Below are 26,841 nucleotides of genomic sequence, written 5' to 3' on the forward strand. Positions count from 1 at the left end.
CCCTAACCGGAAACCCTAACCCTAACCAGAAACCCTAACCCTAACTTGTTCTTCAAGGGGAAAACCCTAACCATAACCCCCTAACCCTAATGGGAAACCCTAACCGGAAACCCTAACCAGAAACCCTAACCCTAACTTGTTCTTCAAGGGGAAAACCTTAAAGTGGATGTAAACCCAAAGTCATCCTTTCTAAACTACTGCCATAGGGGTTATCTATAAGGATATACATGCCTCCTGCATGTATCTTTACCTGTCAAATGTCTCCGCTCTGTCTGTTATTAGACCCGAAAAACTGCAGATTCTGTGGGTGGGTCTGTTGTCTGGAGCTCGGTGGGTGGAGTCGTGATGTCAGTAGACTCCCCGCCCACCTCTACACTCCCCTTGTCAATATGCATTTTCTCCTGTGTATTTCTAACACTGAACTTCTGCTATGATCTCTAACATCCAGTGAAAAGACAGGAAAGTAACCACATGACTTCAGCATGCCAAATCATGCTGAGGTGTGGAACAGCCAATCCTTGCAGAGCTGCTAAAGAAAGGAGTGGGAGGGAATTAAAAAATACTGCATGAGTGCAAGAGATATGTAAATCACCTGTCACTCACAGCAAGGGGGAGGATTTGACAAAGTTTTTCTCTGTTTGCCAAGATTTATCTCACTGAACAATAAAAGGGGATTGCTCAGAGATGGATTAACTCTTTGTGGCAAGACTGGGTTCAAATGATAGGAAATCTTATACTCGACAGTATGATAAAAAAAAGAAAAAAAAAATGTCGGGTTTACATCGGCTTTAACCCTAACCATAACCACCTAACCCTAACCCCTAACCGGAAGCCCTAACCCTAATGGGAAACCATAACCCTTACCATAACCCTAAACTTGTTAATTGAATAAGAAAATTGTATAATGTATAGCCAGCCTAAGATGAGTGATTGTGTAACTGGTTTAAATTGCTGCTGCAAAATCACCAGTGTGATTAAGTGGGCCATAAGCAGACAGCATAGGCATGTAGTCTCAAGACCCAGACACTAATCTATCCTTAGACACTGGAGATGGTTATACAACACACACCCAAAATGCATTTATTAGATTATAACATTCAAGAACTGTCAGTCTCACTGAAAGCATAATTACTAACAGGCCCGGATTGGCCATAGGGCATATCAGGCACTTGCCCGGCGGGCTGGGGCCGCCAGGCCGCAAGTCCTCGCGGGGCCCAAGGCAGCTGGGCTGCACTTTGAGCCTGCACTGCTCACCCGCGGCTGCCCAGCTGGCAGTTAAGCTCAGCCATCGGTGCCAGCGAGACGGAAACATGAAGGGGGTGGAGCTAGAGGAGCTAGAGGAGAGACCTTCGGCCTCCCCGCGGCTGCACAGCCGCCTGTATAGGTCAACCGTCGGTGCCGGGGGTGTGACTACGATGGGGGGAGGAGCTAGAGCAGACCTCTTAGAGCTGTGCGCCGTCTCGCCGTCACAAAAGCTAATGGTAAAATCAGTTGTTGTGAAGTTAGATACGGCGCATTCATTGCGCATGCGCCCTTCAGTCCGGGCACTTTTCGATGAGGGACATTTCTCGACACACACTGATGAGAGAGAACGTGAGTGAGAACGTAACCTGGATAGGAGGAGCAGTGGGGACGGCTGCATTTAGAAGAATCGTTCTCTCCAACTTCCTCCTGCAGCCCTCTGCCTGCGAGAGCTAGAGGAGAGGTAGGCATTCCAAGACTGCTAAATAAAAATGGAAAAGCCGTGCATTAGACTGATATATACATATTGAAAAAATGAATCTGTGAAAAATATATTTGAAAAAGTTCCTTTGTGATATAAAGTTAATAAGAATTCAACTGCAAGAAAGGAAATCCAAAATTCCTGGACTGTCCAATGCTTATCACTTATTAGTTGAATCAACCAATTAAAAGTCCCAACTGATAAATAACATGCTTACCAGATGGCAAGCCAAATTGAGCAGATGGCTTAAACCCAGCCCAGGCCTTTAAAAACCGGTCACAGTGGAATTTTGCAATTTTCACTCATGAAATTGTCATGGATTCGCAAAAAATTCAACCCAAAAAAATATAAAGCAACATAGCATAATACTGACAAGTAACTTGGTAAAAAAGAAAGAAGAAAAAGGTGGCACTCACAGAGTGAGAGAACCATATAAACATCCAGTGCTTGGGAACAGCAGGTAACACACAAAGAACCTCTAAGATATTGGCAAAATATTTGTGCATATCATGCGGGTATGTGGATCAACTTCCAGTGAAGAGGATAGTGAAAAACACCAACACCACACGGAGAGCCTGCTTACCAGATAATATATATAACAAGTGTAGATATTGTATCAGCTAAACGAATGCCTATCCGTGAAGGGGTTAATGCGTGAAGCAAACCGCACAGGGAGCCTGCTTACCAGATGTCAGATAGCGGTGAGCAAATTGACACAGCTAGAGGAAAGGACCAACTTATTGTATAGATCCATCATAGCAGATAAATCAGGGGCTCCACAATACACATAGTGTGATTGGAAAAATAATACCAAAATAGTGTGATACCATTTTAACTAATTTATTTAAAAAGCAGAATAACACTTACAAAGTAATCTTGGTTTGAAAGCGTAAAGGATAAATCAATGCCGGCTGGCAAACAAACTCCCGTCCTCCTCAACAGGGCGACGTGGTGACGTCAGCACGTACCAGACGCGTTTCGTCATAAGGTGACGTTTTCAATGGGGAACGGGCAGCGTGCTGAACAACCACCTTTTATGCATACACCAAGCCTCGCCCTGAGTCCCGCTAGGAGAATTTCACGGCGCCATCTTTGATGTGGGCGCAGCCAATAACTACTATTGAAACAGGAGAGGGGGAACTTTTTTAACCAATTAGAGGGTAAAAAATACAGTTAATCCAAAATAATAAAAAACAGTTCTCCCATTTGAAGATCGATAAAAAATAAAATTAAATAGCTAAACCGATCTTATAGAGTAGTAAGTGGCTAATGGCACTGAATTTTAAACCAGTGCAAAAAATCTTATAAAAATAAATTAAATTTATATAAAATACATAAAAATAAAATTGATATTAATTCACTATCTCTATAGAATACTTTTATTTATTTGTATATGTAGGTAAACAATAATAAATTATAAATTAATTCAATGTATATTTCATAATACATGAGTGTATTAATATGGACAAATAGAAACCTCTGTTAGGACCCAGGGCAACCCAGATGTTAAGAGTTATCAATGAAGGCATTAACATCTACATCGACATTTAATCCATAGGGCGTGTAATGGATCCAAAACATCTCAAGTTTGGAAATTTCACGCACCATAGAGCTCCCACGCCAATGAGGTTTGTATCTATCAATTCCTAAAAAAAGAGTGTTGGAGGGGTCCCTATTGTGTACTAAACGGTAATGCTTAGAGACCGAATGGTTCCTAAACCCAGTCAAAATGTTGGTAATGTGCTCATTGAGCCTAACTTGAAGAGGGCGTTTGGTCCGCCCAATATATTGCAAGCCACATGGGCATTGCATTAAATAGACCACGGCAAAGGTGGAGCAGGTGATAAATGGGGTGATGGTATGGGCCTTACCAGTACTTGTAGAAACAAAGGACTGGGTTCTCCTATACGGACAACTATTTAAAGAACACACCCGACATTTTTTACACTTATAAAAACCTGTTAACTGGTCAAAAAAAGTTGTCTTATTCTCTGGGGGTCTAGTATATTAGGGGCCACTCTATTCCTGAATCAGGGAGCCCCTCTAAACACGATTTTTGGTTTAGATGGTAAAACCTTACTTAAAATCTTATCATTATCTTATCATACTAACAATGTGCCAATGTTTGGAAACCAACTGTTTCACTTTTTTTGTGCTGGAGGGAATATGTAGTGACAAAGGGTACTTCAAACTCATGGCCTAAATTATTCCTCAGCGGTTTATCCTGGCAGTTGAATTCTTATTAACTTTATATTACAAAGGAACTTTTTCAAATATATTTTTCACAGATTCATTTTTTCGATATGTATATATCAGTCTAATGTGCAGCTTTTCCTTTTTTATTTGTCTCTAGCGCAGCTTTTTCTTTTTGTTTTATTCCAAGACTGCAGGAGGAAGATGGAGAGAATGATTATTCTAAATGCAGCCGCCCCCACTGCTCCTCCCATAATTCTTCTTTCTGCTGCCCCCCTGTGCTCTCCACCTCTCCCCATGATCTCCGCCGCCCCCCTGTGTTCTCCTCCTCCCTTCATGCTTTCCGCCACCCCCCTGTGTTCTCCACCTTCCCCCATGCTCTCCGCCGCCCCCCTGTGCTTTCCACTTCCCCCCATGCTCTCCGCCGCCAACCCTGTGTTCTCCACCTTTCCCCATGCTCTCTGCCGCCCCCCTGTGCTCTCCACCTCCCCCCATGCTCTCTGCCTCCCCCTGTGCTCTTCACCTCCCCCCATGCTCTCTGCCTCCCCCTGTGCTCTCCACTTCCCCCCATGCTCCCTGCCGCCCCCCCTGTGTTCTCCACCTTTCCCCATGCTCTCCGCTGCCCCCCTGTGCTCTCCACCTCCCCCCATGCTCTCTGCCTCCCCCTGTGCTCTCCACCTCCCCATGCTGTCTGCCTCCCCCTGTGCTCTCCACCTCCCTCCATGCTCTCCGCTGCCCTTCTGTGTTCTCCACCTCCCCCCATGCTTTCCGCCGCCCCCTGTGTTCTCCACCTTCCCCCATGCTCTCCGCCGCCCCCTCTGCTCTCCACCTCCCCCATGATCTCTGCCGCCCCCTGTGTTCTCCACCTACCCCCATGCTCTTTGCAGACCCCTGTGTTCGCCACCTCCCCCCATGCTCTCCGCCGCCCCCTGTGCTCTCCGCCTTCCCCCATGCTCTCCGCCGCCCCCCTGTGTTTTCCACCTCCCCCCATGCTCTCTGCCGCCCCCTGTGCGCTCCACCTTCCCCTATGTTCTCCGCCGCCCCCTGTGCTCTCCGTCTCCCCCCATGCTCTCCACCGCCCCCTGTGCTCTCCACATCCCCCATGCTCTCCACTGCCCCCCCTGTGTTCTCCACAACCCCCCATGCTCTCCACCGCCCCCCCTGTGCTCTCCACATGCCCCATGCTCTCCACCGCCCCCCCTGTGTTCTCCACCTCCCCCCAAGCTCTCCGCCGCCCCCTGTGTTCTCCACCTCCCCCCATGCTTTCTGCTGCCCCCTGTGCTCTCCACATCCCCCCATGCTCTCCACTGCCACCCCTGTGCTCTCCACATCCCCCCATGCTCTCCACCGCCCCCCTGTGCTCTCCACCTCCCCCTGTGCTCTCCACCTCCCCCCATGCTCTCCGCTGCTCCCTATGCTCTCCACATCCCCCCATGCTCTCCACCGCCCCCCTGTGTTCTCCACCTTCCCCCATGCTCTCCACCGTCCCCCCTGGGCTCTCCACATCTCACCATGCTCTCCGTCGCCCCCAAGCTCTCCGCTTTCCCCCTGTGCTCTCCACATCTCCACATCCCCCCATGCTCGATGATTCCCCCCTGTGCTCTCCTCTTTCTCCCTGTGTTCTCTACCTCTCCCCATGTTCTCCAAGTTCCTCTCTGTGCTTTTCACCCCCCCCATGCTCTTTCCTGGTCCCTCCTCGCCCCCAACCCCCCACACCTCTCCCGGGAGATCCTTCAGGGTGGAGAGCGAGGAAGGGGCCGGTTAACATGTAATGGGCTGCTCAATCCAAAATGCCTGGGCCTATTTTTTGTCCCTGCTTACTACTTTATCTAATTATGAACAAAGAACAATCCCATGTCCAGGAATAGTTTCTTTGGTGATTCTCCCTTTTAAAAAAAAAAAAGAATCAGTAGTCAGAGCTTTAATATAATTTCAGGGCACCATATACTCTCAATGTGAACCTTATGTTTTGGTTTTGTGCATCCAATGCACCCCCCCGCTGGGTACAGTTAGATTCAAGTTTATCATCACATTTTTGAGTAGAATTATGCTAGCTCCTAACCTGCTATCTAAAGAGATCAAGTGCTTGCGGGACATAAAAAGAAGGTAATAAAAGGAGTGTTCACAAGAACATTCAGTAGGTGGCACTTAAAAAGCTTCTATGTATTTGCAGTCGCCATTAGAGAAGCAGCAGCAGAGGCTGGAGCCTGTCCATCCCTGAGCGCACACACAGGCAGAAAAGGCACTCCAGCCAAGGTACTGTGGCAAATGCAAGAGCCAAGGCCCAGGCAGCAATAGACAAAAGGGGGAGGGAGAGATAGAGGGAGAGAGGGAGGAAGAGATTGAGAGGCAGGGAAGCCACAGACTACAGCAAGCAGCAGCACACAGCAAATCCAAGCAGCACAAGGCAAGAGTCGTGAGCCAGGCTCACAGTGCAGCAGATTGAGCTGCAAATATCTGTCACAGAAGGGACAGCCCTTTACCACCCAGATCCAGATTAAAAAGGCAGCTCTGCTTGTATTATGACAGCAAAAAATTGAAGATCTCCGCTGCTGACTTGTTCCCAACCAGGTAATTCTTATGCATTTTTTTCCCAGCATCAAAGATGTATTTCCTATGCAATGCTTGTACAATACAGTCCATGTAACGTTGTTATTTACATGGATCATAGTGTGTTGAAATGGGGTCAGTAGCATCAACAGATTTCTGCACCCATTACATGGTCATTGTTTTTAATGCACTAATGTAATTTTAGTTTAATGGCGGCATCAAGTATACATGCTTTCTGTAATAAAATACTAGATTCCAGCTAAGCTATATATATATAGTACAATATAAGTAGAATCCATTATAAAGGATATGCTGTACTGAGTGTTGTGCTGATTATGCAGTCACCTGCTTCTTATGGAATTTTACATAGACTGAGATAATTAAGACCTTTCCTGTAGATTTGTGATCTGGACCCTCTACTCTCTTTCTCTCTCTCTCCCTCGCTCTCTCTCTATCTCTGCTGGTACAATGTATGCGCAGCAGGGCAGCAACATTAAAAGGCAAATCCATCTCAGTTGTGCGGAGGATATTTTCAGTTAATGTACTGTAATCCTGATTTAGAATCAATACTGTGCACAAGGTAAGCAATTAAACATCACTGCTTTGTTTTCTCAACTTTAAGAAAAAATAACAGCATGGCCAATGCAGGATGTTTTGGAAATGAAATCTGGCCTTTGATTACGGGACCCCTTTTAAACATTACCATTGATTTTTCTATCCGGAATGATTCAGAAAAGAGATACTCGAACACCACATCCTTTAAATCAGCTTAGCTCTCTCAATCTCAGCAAAAGGCAGTGAATGGTTACGAAAAAAAAAACAGATTAAACTTGGGAGCCAGCAGGGTTTTGTAGCTGCAGTTTATATAACATTATGACAAAATAAGATTGTTTTCTCCCATCGTTTATTCACAACTAATGCAAATGTGGAGTTATTATGTAACATACAATAAAATAGGACAGGGAATCTATTTGAAGCAACAATTGTATGTTTTTTGTTGGCGAAACAGAAAAAAAATATACATTCTTAAGTGCTTGCTAAAAAAAAAAAAAAAAATTAAAACATCTAAAACATGTTATAATGACATCACATTTATACATTTTAAAAAATCTAAAAAGCTAAATGAAGACTTATTGTTACAGTGCTAAGATACACTTAAAACACTTGGCAAAACATAATAACTGAGTAAATGAGCCCTTAATATAATGAGAATGGAAGCTAATAACATTATATAGTTTACAGTTTTAGTACTTAAAATAATAAACACTTAAAGCAGTGATTTAAAATCCTTCGATGAAACAAATTATTTAATTTGTTACATAACTGTTTGTGTGTGTAAATTGCAGGTTTCTATAAGTATACAGTATTTCAATTATTTAACCCCACATGTGATGGTGATTTGGCTGCAGTCTAAAGTTAGATAATCAGATCTTCTAGCATGCTTCCATGCCATAATGCACCCATTCCTGAGTTCATGCATACATTGAAGATGTAGCCACAGAGGAAATCAGTATGTCGTCTTAAAAGTTTTTCATAATAAAATGTAAAATACTTGCCTCAATCTATATACAAATGAAACTGATAGCAAGAAATTTGAGAAAACTATAGTAATAAAATTCTACAAATAAAAGAGAAAGCAACATGTTTACATATCTTGATTAGTTGGCTTGACAGCACTGTTCTAAATGAACAGTCACAGGTCTTTTACATAAAGGTTGAAGGCTGATGTCATGGATTAAGAAATGGCAATGGGGAATCCATTAAACATTACTGTTTTGGGGGGGTGAAATCTCCAATTTTTTTCTACTTATATTTTAAAGGCTTTATCATAATGTTGTATCGTTAACATAGCAGCATTTAGATGTGACAAACCTATCACGTCAATAAAATTGACTGTTGCCAATCTCTGTTGTCTTATTCTTTTTGATAAATATACTAGTACTTTTAGTTCTAACAATATTTCTAGTAGTATTAGCAGCAGCGTTTGCAGTGTTAATATTCATTATTATACTTTGTTGGCGTTGGTAGTAGGAGTGGTACTGTTCCTTCCTTGCTGTAGCAATAGTGTGATTAGTAGTGCTAGCAAAAGCAGTTGTACAGTAGTATGTTGTGAATGATCACCTAACAGGACAGCTGGGAGGATAAAAATATGGGAGCTGCCATTGTTGACTTGTTTTTGTAAAGAGTAGAGCTTCTAGGCTGTCAACCTGATCCTGGCTCCACCACCTACTGAGTGTCAAAACACTTTTAACCAGTGAAGCCTGAACTGTTTTTACTCTGTGTTCCTGCACTATTGCAAGTCACTACATAGAAGAGCAAGGATCTTGTTGACAGTCTTGGAATCTGCACGCAAAAAAAAGCTCCTATATTTTTTTAAATTCTTAATTTATTTATTTATTTATTTATTTTTAGATTTCATAGGAACAGAAAAGACAAAATAAAATATATACAGTATATTTGACCATAAACCTTGTAAAGTGGGACAGTGAAACAATCAAGAAAAAATGACAGTAGCAGTCATGGAACAAGCTTAAAAAGGTATCACATAGTCCTGACAGCCTAACCTGTATATATTTAAAAATGATTAAAAAAAAACCCAGGTGTTTGCTTGCCTAGTCAGATTTCTTTTAGAGTGCCCAGGTCCCCCATAATTCAGGATTGATGTCAGAAAATTGGCTCTGCCTTCTTCTACACTTGTGTATTGACTACTAGTGAGGATGCCAGTACCGCAGTGCCTTCCCAGTGACAGTTCAATATTGAATTGCAGGAGACAGGAAATGTATACCTGGAAAGATTTAATAACTTCTGTCTGACTTCAGGTTTGCTGTTAGGTCAGATGCAAAGGGGTTTCTGGCCATTTTTAAAAGAAAACTATAATGGATTTGACAGTTTTAATTTTCATTATTTTTAATGTTTATAAATTGACTGTTTTTTTGTATCTTTTTTTAGAGTATTTAATGAATTTTTTTTTTTTTTTTTACAAATAAACATTCAATACAGTTTGTACCACTGACCCAGCATTCACAGAGTATTTTATGTTTTCTATTGAGATCACACAGCAGAAGCCGGTTACTTTCAGATAGTCACTCTCTAATTAAAAGTAGGTAGAGAGCTGTATGGAACAGGAAGGCAGGGGTCAAAGTGTATGTAAGTTACTCTCCTTACTTATTTAGCCTTGTGTGTGTTTTGTACTGACCATAATGAAAAGGGAAGGATCCCACATTCACTATGAACTATTGAATGCTTTATTGAATTTTAAGGTTGCATATATTTTATACCAAATGATGGGTAGCGCCTACCATTTAACCATACCTGCACCAAATGCTCCTGCTAGTGGACAAGCATCACCATTCCACATGAGAACTCTCATATGCAATATGTTTCCTGCAACATAGTGACTCTTAAGCCGCGTACACACGGGCAGACTTTTCAACCGGACTGGTCCAACGGAACAAATCCGTCGGATAATCTGACCGTGTGTGGGCTTCATCAGACCTTCAGCTGACTTTTTCTGTTGAAAATCAGACGAACTTTAGATTTGGAACATGTTTCAAATCTTTCCGACCGACTCGAGTCCGGTAGAAAATCTGTTTGTCTGTATGCTAGTCCGATGGACAAAAAAGGACGCAAGGGCAGCTATTGGCTACTGGCTATGAACTTCCTTATTCTAGTCCCTTCGCACGTCATCACGTTCAAACCAACGGACTTTCGAATGGACTTTAGTCCGTTCGTGTGTGGGCAAGTCCGGTCGTTTGAAAGTCCGTCGGAAAGACCGTTGGACCTTTGATGCCTTAAAAGTCCTCTCGTGTGTACGCGGCATTACTTTTTAAATATAGATTGTGTATCTTTGCAGTTTTGAGTATCTGTGCACTATGAACCCAATGTAAGGTTAATTAATTACCATATTACTCCTCGATGTGAAGAGGGCAGACAAATTGTATGGCTCATTTTATCTTCTTTGCTATATGTGGGTATTTTGCGCTTGAGCGCTGTAATTCTTAGCCAAGCCATAAGATTAGTCTAGTAAAGAAGCCTTTGGGCCCACCTGCTGCACCATTTAGAAAATTTTCTTCTCACTTTCTGTACAAAAGATACAACAGAACGTTAAAGGAAATTAGGGGAATTCCCATCTTAGACAGTTGTCCCTGCAACAGGTGTTCCCATTGAAAGATTTTCCCTTTACCTTTGGTTTGGGTACAACTCTAAAATTTTGGATTTCTTCTCACTTTCTGTTTCAATGACAGTAGTCGTCAGGACAAACAGATTAGTGAATCTCCCCAATGGGAAGACAGACTGCAATAAAAACATGCAAGAAAAACATAATCCTTCTACACAGTATCCTAAACTAAAACGTTTTGCCTAGAGATTCAATTTAAACCTGACATGGCTTTATACTTCAGGTATTCATAGCTAGGTGTTCTCAGTATCAACTCTTCTTAACACTCACAACAAAAAATAAATATTATTGACCTTAGCAAATTATTTATAAAATGGAACATTATTTCCAAAACTGGAACTTAGAACATTGGGGCCACATATGCATCTGACATCTGACAACCTGCGTGTTGAACGATGCTTGTGGTGTAGTTGAGCTTTGAGTAGTTCAGATTTTGGGTGGAAAACTTGTTTCCAAACTATGAGACATTGCAACACTTTTACCCACTAAAGATGGTGCAGTCCCAAACAGATTTCCAGACAATGCTTTCTGATCATGAAAAAATCATTATCAGGAAAATGTTGGATATGCTTGCAACTTGTTGGATGGGCCTATCATGCAGTGTTTTTGGTTCCAGAATCCAATGAATAAGCAGATCCTTTTAGATATAATCTGCTGTGCTGCAATATACTAAACTGGAGATAGTGATATTGCTTTTCACCACATTGAAATGTTAACCGATCTCTAAGACTGGATTGAGCAGAAACTTACTTATGAAACAAAAGTTTCACAAGTTATATTAGCAGTAATAGAGTAGACTAGATATATTTTTGTATAGATTTTTTTCTATATTGCAGCAATAAAATGTAACCCTGTTTTCTGGTTAAATATATTGACTTTTTCAAGCACTCTCAATCACTTGCGATCAGCTTTTGATTGCAAAAATAACTTAAAGCGGAGTTCCACACAATTTCCAAAGTTCACCTTAGTATCATGCTGGCATTACATACATTGTCAAATGGAAATAGTTTTTTTTTTTCCAAAAGGTTACCTTTTTAGCTTTTATTTATGTGGCGTTTACTGTGTCAGTCACCCACGTGTATCGCGTCATATCTGGCGGCGCATTGTCTCCTGGAGCGGCACACTGTCTCCTGGGAGCTATGAATCAATATTCCCAGGAGTCAGTGTGGCTAGCCACTGCTAATTATAGCGATCTTCGTTGCCATCACAATGGGGTGGGCACTTCTGATGACACCGCCAGCTGTGATGGCAACTTCGGAAGCTTACAGCGCTGCACACAGTAAATAATGCGCATGCGCGGGAACGGGCAGTGCATGCTGGTAGCTCAGCATTACCGAAACCCGGAACTGTCTGCTTGTGGGCTTCACATGCCCACAGGCAAGATGAAAATTGCCATCAGGAAATTATATAACTTACGTTTTTATTTGAAAGTGGACATCGGGGGATATATTAGAAAAAACAAGTGAGTGTTAGATTTTCATGATATAAATGTATGAATTGTTAAAAAAAAAATTGAATCCACGTTGGAACTCCGCTTTAAAAAAGAATCAAGGCATCCTGCTACCAAGAGTTTCGGTCATTTCATAGTTTCAATGGAAACATTTTGCCATAGACTGAATTGATCTGCTTTTGCATTAAAAAACTGAAACTTGAAAGTGCTTGAAGTTGCCTGAAGATTGTCACATGTACACAATAAAGATTCAATAGTATGTTTTTATGTTTTTTTATCAATAGCATACTTTGTATATATCTATATATCTATATATATATATATATATATATATATATATATATATATATATATATATATATATATATATATATAGTAAATCGTGTAGATATGTTATATTGCTGCTAAAAACTATAAGCAGAATGAATAAAATATTACCATTGCACATTTATTTGCCACAAGGCACTCTTATGTACTCAAAGACCTTCTTTTCTGGTAAAAGGGGGGGCTCTATATGGTGTATAGGTTTATTTTTTTAGACCTTCTCTACCTTCTCTACAAATATAATAAGCAGTGATGTCCTCAGACTGAGGATCATAAAAACTATATGAAATGGTTATATCATGAGGTAAAAACTGAAATTTAAAAAATATAATATTTTCACATATGTTGCTTTGATATACAATGTTGTAAATACTGTATATATTTCAATTAATCGAAATCTTTTTGATAAGATTTTGGTAAATGATTATTAGCCCATAAATCTAAAATATTTTACTACACATGTAAGCTTTGGAGGTAAAATACACATTTTAACACTTTGTACACTTTAATATAAACTAAATATAAAAAAAATCGAAGTTGATGGGCGTTTGTTCCTTTTAAACAGGTTTTGCATTCCCGTATTAGTCTATAGGAATGCAAAACCTGCTTGAGGTATGTTGAATGATCTCAGGAGCATCTCAAACTGATGTCAAACTGATACCATCAAAACAAGCCCAGTTCGTACAGGCCCTTAATCTAATTGCTTTAGTGAGCATTCTAATGGTAAGAAATAAAGATAGTTATTTTAAGAACTTTTGACATAGTTGATTAGGATCATTCTGGCTTTAAATTATAGCTGAACTCCAGGAGAATAGCTGCCATAAGCGTACAGCTAAAATTATATATATATATATCTTAGATATGATCCTTAGATGTGGTTGACTACATTAATTACATTACTACATTAATTTTCTTTTTTCATTTTCTACAAGAATAATAACAGGGCTCAAAGTCATGAGCTACTATCCAGGACTTAAGAGTTACTCGCCACTAGTTGCCCCACCCAACCCCTACTTTGCCCCGCCCCTAAACGCGCCCTCTTAAATTATCGCATGAAATGACACTGTTGAATGCTTTATGCAGAATAAAAAAGGAACTACAGTCTGCTCACCTAATTTGTAATAAAAATATGTTTGCCATTCTGAATCTTCCCTCCAACCACTTTGCATATTATTTTATATATACTGTGATTCTATACTTGCCAAATATGCTGCAGAAATATCCCTCCACTAAGTCTGGCTGCATCCATTTTAACTGTGGGCAGCTGAAGCTGCTGCCTGTTCACTTCCTGGATTTACACAGACACATACACATATGTACAGACACACACCCATACAGACAAACAAACACACTCACACCACTGCGTCCCTGCACATTCTCCTCTCTCAGTGAATACACATTAATCTCTGCAGTCTCCTCCTATCTCTGCCCTCATCTAGCCCCCTCCAGCTCTGCAGCTCTCCTTGGCTCTACTGTGACTCATCCCTCCTCCACTCTCTTGCCCTCCCCTGCTGGCAGACTCTCACGAGAGTGAGCAAAGGGGCTGTGTATGATGTCATAAGCCTAAGGTAATGACCAGACAAGAAAGAGGAAGTGGGCTGTATAAGGTATTTAGTGGCAGAAAAAAAAATTACTATCCAAGGTTAAAACAACAAGGGCAGAAGATTTAATAGATGGAAAGATGAAAAAATGACTGAAGGTCTGCTTTAGAAACAAAATAAATAATAACAACAACTTTAATAACAATAGTAACATAAAGCATATTTTATTGATCTGACTGTGATAAATAAATTAAGAATAAATATGATTTGCTACTATAAGCACTGTACATTTCATTACTGCCTCCATAAGTAAATATTTTAATGCTATATGCTTTTTTTTTTTTTTTTTTTAAATTAAAACCAATAAATGACACTTTCACTGATTTAGAATGCAGAGAGACTTACAGCAGAGCACAGCCCTGGACAGGGTAGCGGGAGCTGCCAAAGTTAACTTTTCCTATTAACAAGCTAGTAATTGGTTGCTAGGCAGTCCGAGCAACCAATCGCCAGCTTGTTAATAGGAAAAGTAAACTTTGGCAGCTCCCGCCAAACTCCCACCCCCACCTCATCTAGTTCTTTGCCGACACTCGCTGTATGCCAGGCGCTGCTAAGGGAATGACAGGGGGCGAGGGCAGTGTCTGGGAGGAGAATTGGCTCCCGTTTAACACCGCCAGCCAGCGGCGCCCTCTCTGATGTGGCTCCACTCTCCCCTCAGCTTATTTTCACTCGCCTATTGAAAGCATGTCATAGGTATGATTAGACAGCCATAGAGACAGCATGGCTTCTCCTGACTTTTAGTTTTTTAAGCAGGACAGGCATCGACAACACATTGTATAATAATAATAATAATAATAATAATCATAAGAGGACATGAGCCTCTTGGGGACTCTTCCTCCCCATTGGCTGAGACAGCAGCAGGAGCCAATGGCCAGACAGCCAATGAGGAAATAGAGGGGAAGGGGCTGAGCAGTGGCTCTGCGTCTGAATGGACACACAGAGCAGCGGCTCAGGAGTGCACCTGCTTCGGTGCCCCCATTGCAAGCTGCTTGCTCTGGGGGCACTCAACAGGAGGGAGGGGCCAGGAGGGGCCAAGAGCGCCAGCGGGGGACCCGAGAAGAGAAGGATTGGCGCTGATCTGTGCAATACCACTGCACAGAGCAGGTAAATATGACATGTTTGTTATTTTAAGAAAAAAAAAATGCCTTTATTATCACTTTAACATAAACCCTATTGGGAAGATTTACTAAAACTGGAGCACAAAGAATCTGTTGCAGCTCTGTACAGAATCCAATCAGCTTCTAAGTGTTATTGTTAAAGCTAAATTGAAACTAAAACTGAAGTTAGAAACTGATTGGTTACTATGCACACCAGGTTCTTTGTGCTCCAGTTTTAGTAAATCCCCTGCCCCCAAAATCGTTGTATAGAATACCATAAAGCCTCAATAAATAACCTTTGTAAAAATTATAAAGTGCTTATATATATATAATTATTCCCTGCTGCATTTTCATCTTATACATAAAATGAATATCAATGAATATACACCAGTGAGATAACACTCAAATGATCTGAAGAAAATGTGGAAGCATTGAAACGCGTCATCTGACACGTCCAGACGTCATTTCTGCAGCCTCCACTCTAGTGAATGGTGCGCTCCACGCTGGTCCTTATTCTGTTCCGGTTTCCGTCTTCTGGCTTCCGGTCCCTGAGAAGATGCTGGCCTTACCTTGCTGACACTGTGGTTCTCCCGCTCCCCCCATGCCAAAGCCGCCACCAGCAGAGGACTACACATCACGGACAGCCTGCTTACATCTCCCACAGCGTCTTGCACCATCTTGGGACCCTGCACTAAGAGCTGTTGCGGTTTTGCCTATGGGCCATCTTAATGTCATTACATGCCTTATCCATACTGAACCATTGTGAGTAGCCATTTGGCTGTTCATTTTTATATTCATTTAATAAAGTTTTTTAGATACTGCACTTAGATTGGTGCACCTTTTTATCTCCCTATAACACTCAAATTATATTACATAATATTTCAGGTTCCAATTGTTACCTATCTCACAATAAAGCACCAAAAACCTCTATAAATCCAAAGTTAATACAGGACATCTTCCACTGTAATTCCAACACCAACAGGTTACTTTCAGAGCAAAAATACAATAGGTGCCATTTCTTATGTGATGGCAATCAACCCTGTGAACCCGAGTTTGGGAGAGCAGCAAAACTTCATATTAGGGGAGCTAGAAGAGGTCTAAAAAAGTTAGTGGAAATCCAAGCAGTAGAGGCGCACATTGTCATTGTGCCTATGCTGCTGAGATTATCTATGGGCTTTTTAGACCTCCAATTCACCTAGTTCAGCACCTGCCTGGGCACCCTGCAGAGGATCCAGGGCTAGGTCCCTGTGGCATCATGAGTGACCTATTTAATCCTGCATGGTGGCAGGGTATTCTCCACCTGCCCCTATGGAAGGTTGTTTGTTTCTACCCTTCAGAGTTATCACAACCTCAGCAGATTTAAGCTATTTTCTCTTTTATCCTATAGATACACTTTTTTGAGGTAATGATTATATTTGAGTCCCTTACTAAACTTAAAAGGCTCTCCCACCTCCCTCTTTTCTTTTCTGGTGGACACCCTGAGTCGTCCCGTGGGTCTTTAACCAACCTTTTAAAGCCGAACCACTAGACTTCCATGGACAACCACTTTTAGTTACCCCTGCACTACCTATAAACATTTAGAAACTTTTAGTTAATAATGCTAAAACTTTCTGTAAAATACTAGATACGTTCCAGTGGAAAATATGTTATGTGATGTAACTAATGCTTGTGTTACATGTTGTGATTTTTTTTTTTGGTGCAGTAACACAGTTTTAGTCCTTAAAGTACATAGAAAATACAGAAAAATTCAAGCACACCAGTTAATGCATGGTGAAGGAGAAACACAAATTACCTTATTCATATATCTTTCATACCTTATTAAAATTCCTAAAGCGGACTTTGAACCAAAAAAGCAAGATCCGCATATATTTTTCACACACTCCATGCCAAAAAGCTTTATAGAAATAATAAAGAAAAAAAAATGTCCTTGGAGAAAATAGATAGATAACACATTTTCTTTACCTCCTACTTGTAACAGCAGTGCCCAGGCAAGAGTAATGCTCCTGCACTGTGCTAGCATGTCTTGTTACAAGATATCATGGACTCAGCATGTCCTAAAATCTTGCCAAAAATAAGGTGACATTACCTCCCGTATAGTCTAGAACAGTGGTCCTCAACCCCAGTCCTCAAGTACCCCCAACAGGCCATGTTTGCCAGTCAGTTGGTATTTTGGACAGCTATTTATTCTAAGAGAAATTCCCAAAACATGGCATGTTGGGGGTACTTGAGGACTGAGGTTGAGAACCACTGGTCTGGAACACAGGGTATATTAAGTATATCTACTAACCTTATCCCCCCCCCCCCCAAGACTTCTTTGTTTTTCATTTATATAAAGCATTTTGACATATTGCTGTGGGTTACTGCACTTAAAGCCTGATATTGCGAGGTCAGCTTTACGTACAGTAACCTACAGCAGCCAAGAAGAATTCACACTTCTGAATGTTGATCTTGATAATGTGCTATTGGTTGCTGTACATAAAGTGGAACTAAACTGTCTTAATCAACATTAACTATTTTAATATGGATGGGTTTGCTTTTAATTAATCAAATAGCATTTTCAGTTTGTGGTGCTCAAATACAGTTAAGTTCTGATTTAATAATCAGAACTCTTTATTGCATAAGGCCAAATGTACTGATGCAAGCAGAGGGAGCACAGACAAACTTCATGTAAAAACTTCCCTTGTGGGAACTGAATCCAGAGAAGTTGATTTACTTTGCAGGGGAATTTTCATTTAGCTCAATAATGAGATGAAGCTTTGTTGACTTTCATCATCCAATCATATGCAAGCAAAAATACTTTTTAATTTTCTTGATAGTGATTGGGTATTCTTGAAAAGTTAATTTTCACCAAATTCATTAATTCTAAATGTAAATTGAAAGTGAAAATGCCCCTGCGAAGTGGACAGTTTATTTAGTAAACCAACATATATATATATATATATATTAAAGTGAATATAATGAATATAATTTGATATTTTATTAGTGCTGTGGACCTACTCTATGGGTCTCCAGACTATGGTCTGTGGACTGTATCTGGCCAGCTACAAGATTTTACCAACCAGTTTATCAACTGTTCATGAGAAAACCCCTAGCTGGCTGGCTGACAGTGGCCTGTGTTTCCTAATATGGAGACTAGTGAATGCACTACCAGCCATGCCCCACTCCAATTCTCCCTGATGGGTACTCCTGGATGAAAGGGGGTCGCTGATGGGTACTCCTGGATGTAAAGAGGGACTCTGATGGGCACAATTGAATGTACCAGGGGACATTGAAAAGTCTTCCTAGATCTGTGTGTGTGTGTGTGTGTGTGTGTGTGGGGGGGGGGCTCTTAAGTGCCCTCCTGGATCTAAGGGAGGATCTGATTGGCCCTTTTTGAGCTAAGGGGGGACTCTGATGGGCCCTTCTGGATCTAAGGGAGGATTTTGATGAGAATTCCTGTATCTAAAGGGGGACTCTTATAAGCACTCCTGGATGTAGAAGAGAATGTATATAAAACCCATTTTTTTAGCTTGTTGATAGTTATAAAATGCACAATGTGGCGCTTGTACTGAAAAGTTTGGAGACCCCTGACCTACGCCATAAACAGATTATACTGAACGATGCTTTACAGCGAGAGAAACACAGGTGCTGCTATTGCTGGTTTCTCTTTTTTACTTGTTCCGGGTGAGTGACTTGGTAGTATTGAACCCAGTTGCTCACCCTATTAGCCAGGCAACTAGCCATTTCAGAAGGGGGTTAGCAATGGCAGCCTCCATATTAACCTAAGCAAAGTTATTTCCCTAATAAATTATCTGATCAAATCTCTCTATTTGGATCACTGTATTAAAAAATACACTTATATTATTCAAATACCAAGTAAAGAAAACATACTTCTGTGGCTATTTTGATTTTCTGCAATTTTTTTTCCTTTATGAGAATTCTACATACGTATGTCCTGTTGTCCCATCTGTAGCCTATACTGCCAGGAATTGATTTAAATTTTCTATGCTTATGAAATGAATTAATTGCCACAGTGACGCAAGAACCTCAGCAGAACAATTAGCTGCTCTTATTCAGGAGAATAGACTTTTGGGAAAAAGCCTTTTATATTGCAGTCATTGATGTCAGTGCTCAGTGCTTTACTTACCTGGCTTTCAGAGCATGACACAGTCTGTTAGTCCCTCAGAAATTCAATTTTAGGATGCCAGTAAACACACAAACCATGTTAAAATTAAATCACATTTTTATATGGTATATTATATAACATAAGCTTTCTTTTTTAAGACGAGTGGTACATTTTCAGATATTTATTCTCAGTGGGCTGCTGCATTCTTTCTAGAGAGATACACGAGTCTGCACAGTCTAGTGATATTAAAAAGGCAAAATAGCTTCTACAGTTGATGCTGGATGTTGTGTGAAACACTTTGAAATCAATGTTTTTATTACAGAGCATACTTACTGCGTCAAATGTTTTCCTGTGCTTTTTCACTGTGTTATATGCCTCATTGGAGAACCATTGTCAAATGCAAGTAAGCATTGGAAGATTACACTTAAACCTTATGAGTGGGGAAAGGAGAGATGGCAAATTATTTGTGTGCTAACATCTATTTATGCACATAGTTTTAAATGTACCAAATGCTCTTGTTATGTTCCAGGAAGATACAGTTTTATAATCTTAGATTGTATGTTAGCACAATATACAGGGGGTCCCCTACTTACAAACATCCAACTTACAAACGACTCCTACTTACAAACGGAGGGAGACAACAGGAAGGGAGATGAAATCTACCCCTAGGAAGGGAAATTCACTCCTGTAAGAGTTAATATGGGGAAAAGGTGTCTCCACTGATGCTTTATCACCAATCCTTGTTTCCCTAATAACCCAAAATTTTCAAAATCCAATTGTCATTGGGACAGAAAGTGAGGTGAAATCTTCTGAAGAGGAGCACAGACAGCAAAACAAAGGTTACAGGGGTGATAACCCTTCCCTATGTTATCTAAAAAACTTAAAAATAGATTTTTTGGCTGGAGCTACACTTAAAAAATTTACCTGTTCCGACTTACAAACAGATTCAACTTAAGAACAAACCAAAAGTCCCTATCTTGTTTGTAACCCGGGGACCCCCTGTAATCCAATAGTTGAAACATGCAAAAAAAAAAGCAAAATCCATTAAAGTAGCAGTTTGTTTCATCTGTCCGTCACTTGCAGACCTACTACATGCCTGCTGCAACCCTTCCTTCCTGAAAAATGCCAACTCAGCACACCAGAAATGCAGTCTAGTATAGCAAGAGAATATGTATGCCCTTTGCAATATTAATATTGATTTATATGCCCTTCAACATAGGGGGAGCCTAATGCGCAAAGCACATCTAAACCCAAAACCAAAAATGAAATATGTAGCAGCTTATCCATCCTTATATGTCACAACTGCATTAGTTTTCACGTTTCAAGTTGTTTTTTTCCTTTATTGTAACCTCTACAAGTGTCAGGATGACAACACCTTCTTGTTGTTCTAAATCAGGATAAAGGAAACAAGACAGGGCTACAGAACCCTGTTCCTCTCCTACTGTCCATTACATAGAGGTGAGTGGTTCTGAACTCCTTAAGGAACAAAGTAATTGATAATAGTCAGTATTATTTTTATTATACAAGATTTATATAGTGCCAACAGTTTGTGCAGTGCTTTACAATGTAGAGGGGGGGACAGTACAATTGCAATACAGTTCAATACAGGAGGGCCCTGCTCGTTACAATCTAGGGGAGGGGAGGTGGTACAAAAGGTAATAGCTGCGGGGGGGGGGGAGTAATCTGATGGAGGTGGCTCTGGTACAATTCTTAGGTGGAGGTAGGGTAGCTCTCAGGGATTGCCTAAAGGCAGACAGGGTAGGGGATGACCGGAAATACTGGGGCAGGGAGTTCCAGAGGATGGGAGAGGATCTGGAGAAGTCCTGGAGGTGAGCATGGGAGGAGGTAACAAGGAAGCTAGAGAGCACAAGGTCTTGGGAGGAGCGGAGAGGACAATTTGGGCGATATCTGCAGATGTGGTTGTTGATGTAGCTGGGAGCAATGTTGTGGATGGCCTTGTATGTTGTGGTTAGCATTTAAAATTTTATACTGTGGGGTAGTGGAAACCAGTGAAAGGATTGGCAGAGAGGAGCAGCAGTCACGGATCGATTAGTGAGGTGTATTAGTCTAGTAGCAGCATTCATAACAGACTGAAGGGGGGGTAGCCTGTGTAAGGGTAGGCCAGTGAGGAGAGAGTTGCAGTAGTTGAGGTGGGAAATAACCAAGGAGAGGACAAGAAGTTCTAAGCTCAACAGGTATTTTTTACCCAACTTATAAAACAGATATATCAAATACTTACAACAGTATATTTAACAGCGCAAAAGGGAAAAATGAATTGTTGGGGTTTACATATACTTTAAAACAGTGTTCTCCAAACTGTGGCCTGGGGGCCAGATGCAGCCCTTTGCTAGCCTTTATCTGGCCCTTGGGGCACTATTCCTCCAACTGATATGATACACTACACCGAAAATGGGGCATTACTTCTGCCATTGACATCAGCAATGAGGCATAACTTCAGTCACTGACATCAACAATTGGGCATAATTCCTGCCACTGACATCAACAATGGGGCATAATCTGCCACTGACACCAACAACGGGGCACCTTTCTTCCTCCATATACCAAAGACAGGACACTGTTTACTCCCATTAATGCCAAGACAATTTCTACTGCCACTTAACAGAGTCCAGTCCCTCTGAAGTTTAGAGGATAGTAAACTGGCCCATTGTTTAGGAGGTATGAAGACCCCTGCTTTAAAACAAAACATAGCTGATGGTAGTAGTTATTGAAGTATGGAAACACAGTAGATAATAACCATTCAATCTTCCACCCAGTGCTAGGTCCCTTCTTCATTTAAACATTCTTTTTGGCAATAAACTGCTAGAAAACGTCCCTACAATTACACTTTGTAGAGAAATGCATAGAGGTAACTAAGGCTTGAAATTCTGGGAAATTTCCATGCAGCTGTTCCCGCTCTCTGGCTGGTAAATTCAGGCACATGAAATACAGTATTGAGCAATTATCAACAGAATAATGCATCTAAAATTCCTTAGCAACAACGTTTGTTAACAGATGTATCACTATGGCCATCGATTCATATCCTTCTTGGACACTGTATGGAGTATTTTATGTTCATCATGTATTTGTGTGAACTGATTCATTAACCCTGGTTGTTTGAGAATAAAACATAAGGTTCTTAGGTATTCCTCAATGACAGGCTATGGAATGTTAGATGGTAAGTTCCACTGATACATAGGTTGACAAGAATGTTAAAATGTTATATATAAAGCTTAAAGCAATAGATAAACTCCACCAGATACAAATACCGTAAAAAATAAGTTTCTTATGTTGGAAAAAGAATTGGTAGAGAAGTTTCTAGTATCTCATTCTTAGTTATAATGGAATGTTGAATATTTCATAATGTTTACAAACAAGAAAAGCTGGTGCATGGTAGCATTTGAAAGACACCGATTCCCCTTTTATTTAAAATCTTCTGTAGGTCAGTTGTGATTGATCTCTTCCTACAAGTGCAAACACCGCAGCCTTTAGTAGTATTGTCTAACACTTTTATCTTTGGAACCCTCTCATAAATCAATAATGAATTACGAAATAAGAAACATGTAAAGGTTTTTATTTTTATTTTTTAATTATCTATGCTTGTTTCCTAAATCCACTGTATTGCAGTAATAACATGTTTTCAAAGAAACACTGTCTAAAACAATTGTACAGTATAGGCATATGTATAAACATAAAACAGGTTAGTAGGAACTGCACCAAGAAGTTTGATAAGATGTGGTCCACCTGGATAGACTCCTAGGGTTCAGGTTAAACCTTTAATTCAGGGGTCTCAAACTGGCGGCCCTCCAGCTGTTGCAGAACTACAAGTCCCATCATGCCTCTGCCTATGGGAGTCATGCTTGTAACTGTCAGCCTTGCAATGCCTCATGGGAATTGTAGTTTTGCAACAGCTGGAGGGCCACCAGTTTGAGACCCCTGCTTTAATTGATTCAGGGAAATTATTCTGTCTAAAGATGCTTCACCCAGTGGATCACATGACTTCCTTCTCCACCTTTCCTCCCACCCCCATGTCCTCTTCCCTCTAAGCAGTGTGTGTTTTTTCTCTCCCATCTATTATCCCTCCATCCCCACCTTTTTTTTTTAAAACCTCCTCACAGACTTTTAAATGTCTTAATATCAAATTACAATCTCCTACTTTATCATCTTTTTGGGTATAGTCCTTTCCAGGAAAATTGTGCATGATGACTTGGATGGTCTATACTTGTGTTTCCCTCATTATTTTATTGTACAACAATGTGCTGCATTGCTTGTACCTAGCTGCCTTTTTTCTCAGAAACACTTTTTACTTGTAAGAAAAAAAACCCACGCATCACCAAAATAAAATAAAAAAAATAAAATAAAACAGATTGGTTTGACATGAAGTGATAATTGTATAGATTGTTAAAATGCTAGATAAGTATATGTCTGTGGGATTTCAGTCAAATTCATTTCATTTCATTTTCATTCACTCAAAAGAGCATTTGTAAAGTTGGCTTGCAGTCCAATTCATCTCAAAGGTGTTCAAAGTCCTTCCAAATTGGTATCGCTCAAGGCAGCATATGGGTTGCTTTACCAGCTGTGGGTGCCAGACCACTCAGGGATCTGTCTTCTCCAATAACAAAACAAGTGGGTCACAAATCCAATATAATTTTTCCTTTTTCTTTCAATAAATGTCATTGTATACAAGATATGACGTATAATACATATTTTCTCTCCCTGGACACTGCTTCCCTTCTGACGTGTTTTACCCTGGGTCAAAGCTTAGGCAAAGGTGTTTAGTAGTGTTGAGGTCAGAGTTCTGTGCATGTAGCTCTAGTTCCTCCATAACAAACTCATCAAACTGTATCTTTATAGAGCCAGATTTGTGTACAGGGGTACAGTAACGTTGGAACAGCAAAGAGTCTTTCCTAATCTTTTTACCGCATAGTTGGAAGCATACTAATGTCGAAAATGTCTTTGTATGCTGTAGCATTAACAGTACCCCTCACTGGAAACACCTGGGTCAAAAATTTGGAGAGGTGTCCACATAATTTTGGTCAATACTGTACAATCTGTTCTTGATTGCAAAAATATTTTGTGGCACTACCATATTGTATGGGGGTTAAGTAAAAGCTGATAAACAGAGCCAGTTCAAGGTCTGCCATTGTGAGTATAGTATAACACCTGTAGAAATGTTATTCCCCTGTCCTGTGGAAAGGATCAAGGGTTTAGGCACCCTATATGCTCAGTGGTCAGAAAGCTTTTTCCACCAGACGCAAAGGGGGTGATTTACTAAAACTGGAGAGTACAAAATCTGGTGCAGCCCTGCAGAGAAACCAATCAGCGTCTATGTTTTTTGTAAAAGCTTAATTGGAAAAGCTGAAGTTAGAAGCTGACTGGCTACAGTGCGCAGCTGCACCAGATTTTGCACTCTCCAGTTTTAGTAAATCAACACCCATTGGGGTTCTAATCACATCACTGCCACTCAAGAACATTTGTGCAATGTCTGTTGCACTATTGTCATTAGTATAAGCTTTCTATGTTGGCCAAGAACATCATGGTGTATAGGAGCTGTGCTTTGGCACATATGTAAAATTGTCTCATGCATTCATGTGTTTGTGCCTGCAGCAGCCTATTGTATTGATAGCTCTGACTGGACATTTTGTACATGCTTGTTTATGTTTTTGCAATGAGGAGCACTTCGCGTCATTCACACCCTCACAAAAATATATAAGGATGTTGTCTGCAGTAGTGTAGATCACATAATAACGGTGTTTTGGAGTATAGTTTTGGAGTCATTTTCTTGATATTGTATTGCAAATACACTATCCATTGGCTTAAGATATACATCATAAAAAATATAATTAATATTTATATTTTATATAAATAGTTAAAGTATAAATCTGATCATGTCAATGTGAGATTTATGGTACATGGATGTACCCAGACAAATAATTATAGTGTTTTCCCCTCTTCATTGACCCAAAGTGCTATGTCAGAAAAGGTTTTGACACATTAACTGATCAAATTCTAAACATACTATCTTATTAAGGTGGATTTACTATATTAAATGAACATACAGCTTTGTAAATTGGATGTCGGATACTGTATGACCTGAGAAAGACAAATTAGATGTCAGGTCTGCAAAGCTTAAGTTCATTGTTTTATAATTACATTTTCTAGTGAATAAAACAAATGTTTAGTTCATTCTGATGTTGCTGCACTTTGATCCCTGTGGCTGATTTCTTTGAAGGGCAACTAATGTTAAACAACTGGAGAATGCATAGCGTTTAATGTACAGACAGTGTGCAGCACTTAGCAGTCAGTACACATATTACAAGCAATGTTGCAGAATCCTTAGTATTTCATATCCTTTTAGTCATATTTTACTACCAGGACATGTAATCAGTCAGGGCAGGTAATGTCACATTGCGTATATGAGGATTTTGGTATATTAACAAAAACTGTTGTACTGTAGCACTACCCCTGCAGGAGCCACTTGGTTAATTGGATCTGCTGCTCTTTGCCTCAACTCTGTGAATATCTCCAGCCCCTCTGGCACACCCAGTTGAATGAAAACTGCTGCAAGCACTGTTTAGTGGTAAATAAACGCAATGTGTTAGTACGGATTAGAATAAATGGTGGTTTGAGCATAAATGAGCATACAGAAGTTAGGTTCAGAAACAGTCTGCTGTACAGTATAATCACTATGCCAAAGTAACTTAGAATAGAGTTCTGTACCACTAGATTGAAGTCAACTCCTAAATCAGCAAAGTCAGCAATAAACAGTGCATATAAGCATTAACTGCAATGAAAATTATAATGTTATACCTAGATTAGAGTGCACTCTAGGAAAATGTCATGGATATGGTATAATGTCTCCTGAGAGGTACCTCTTAGCATAAGCAATAGGTAAAGGTCTCTGTGTAGCAGCTGTAAAGGAGTAGTTTTTAGTCCTAAATCCTCAGACAGCTAGCTTTGGGGCTCAGTTGTACCATTGGTGCACATGAGAACAGTCCTAGTCAAACCTGCAGGCAGCAGTAAGTCTACTAGATGGCTGTATGGTCAGTTCCTAAAGGTCTCAGTCTCTCTAGCAGCAGACAGTAAATCCCGGCAGCAGCAGCTCACCAGTCCCAATGATATTGCATCTCACCATTCAGTCACACACACAGCAATTAGTCCATTCTCTGCACCCAGATCTATTGGCACCTCCAAACTCAGCACTCCGGATCCTGCTCAGACCGCCGATATGCAGCAGTGATGGTGCACACTGGACAGCGATGTGCACTCTTCGGTGTCCCTCACAGCAAGAGGAAGTTAGGTCCTGCACAGCATGGGCAGAATGCAGCTCTTTCTCTCCTCCTGGCAATCTCCTCTTTGGGGAATATAGTTTAAAAAATTTTGATCACCACAGCAGAGTCTCTCCTATGGACTACATTTCAACAAGTGCACTGCTGCCTGATTCAGTACATTGAACTCTTCTTGCTCAACAGCTCCTTCCTCTTGCTGATATAGCTGCTAACCAGTTCAGCACCGCAGGGCAGCAGCTACAAGGAAAAGCTGCAGTCAGCATTTTTCTTACTCTCATTCTTAGCTAAGCACCTAGTTATAATAGTAATATTAGAAGTTTTTTGTGGATTCTGTACCA

The 26,841-nt window shown here is 40.6% G+C and overlaps 1 protein-coding gene across 3 annotated transcripts in view; it reads left to right on the forward strand.

The window, feature by feature from the left end:
- Positions 1 to 6,031: 6,031 nt before the first annotated feature.
- Positions 6,032 to 26,841, forward strand: part of DIRAS2 (DIRAS family GTPase 2) — a 71,484-nt gene continuing 50,674 nt past the window's right edge. The window contains exons 1-2 of one of the 3 annotated variants that reach the window (XM_073632942.1): positions 6,201 to 6,487; positions 6,947 to 7,046. The gene's annotated coding sequence lies outside the window, so the exon portion shown is untranslated. Of the gene's footprint in view, positions 6,173 to 6,200; positions 6,488 to 6,946; positions 7,047 to 26,841 lie in introns of those variants that run through there. The other 2 variants (XM_073632941.1, XM_073632937.1) reach the window with 2 other exon arrangements.

Source organism: Aquarana catesbeiana, linkage group LG01, assembly GCF_042186555.1.
Source record: "Aquarana catesbeiana isolate 2022-GZ linkage group LG01, ASM4218655v1, whole genome shotgun sequence".
NCBI lineage: Eukaryota > Metazoa > Chordata > Amphibia > Anura > Ranidae > Aquarana > Aquarana catesbeiana.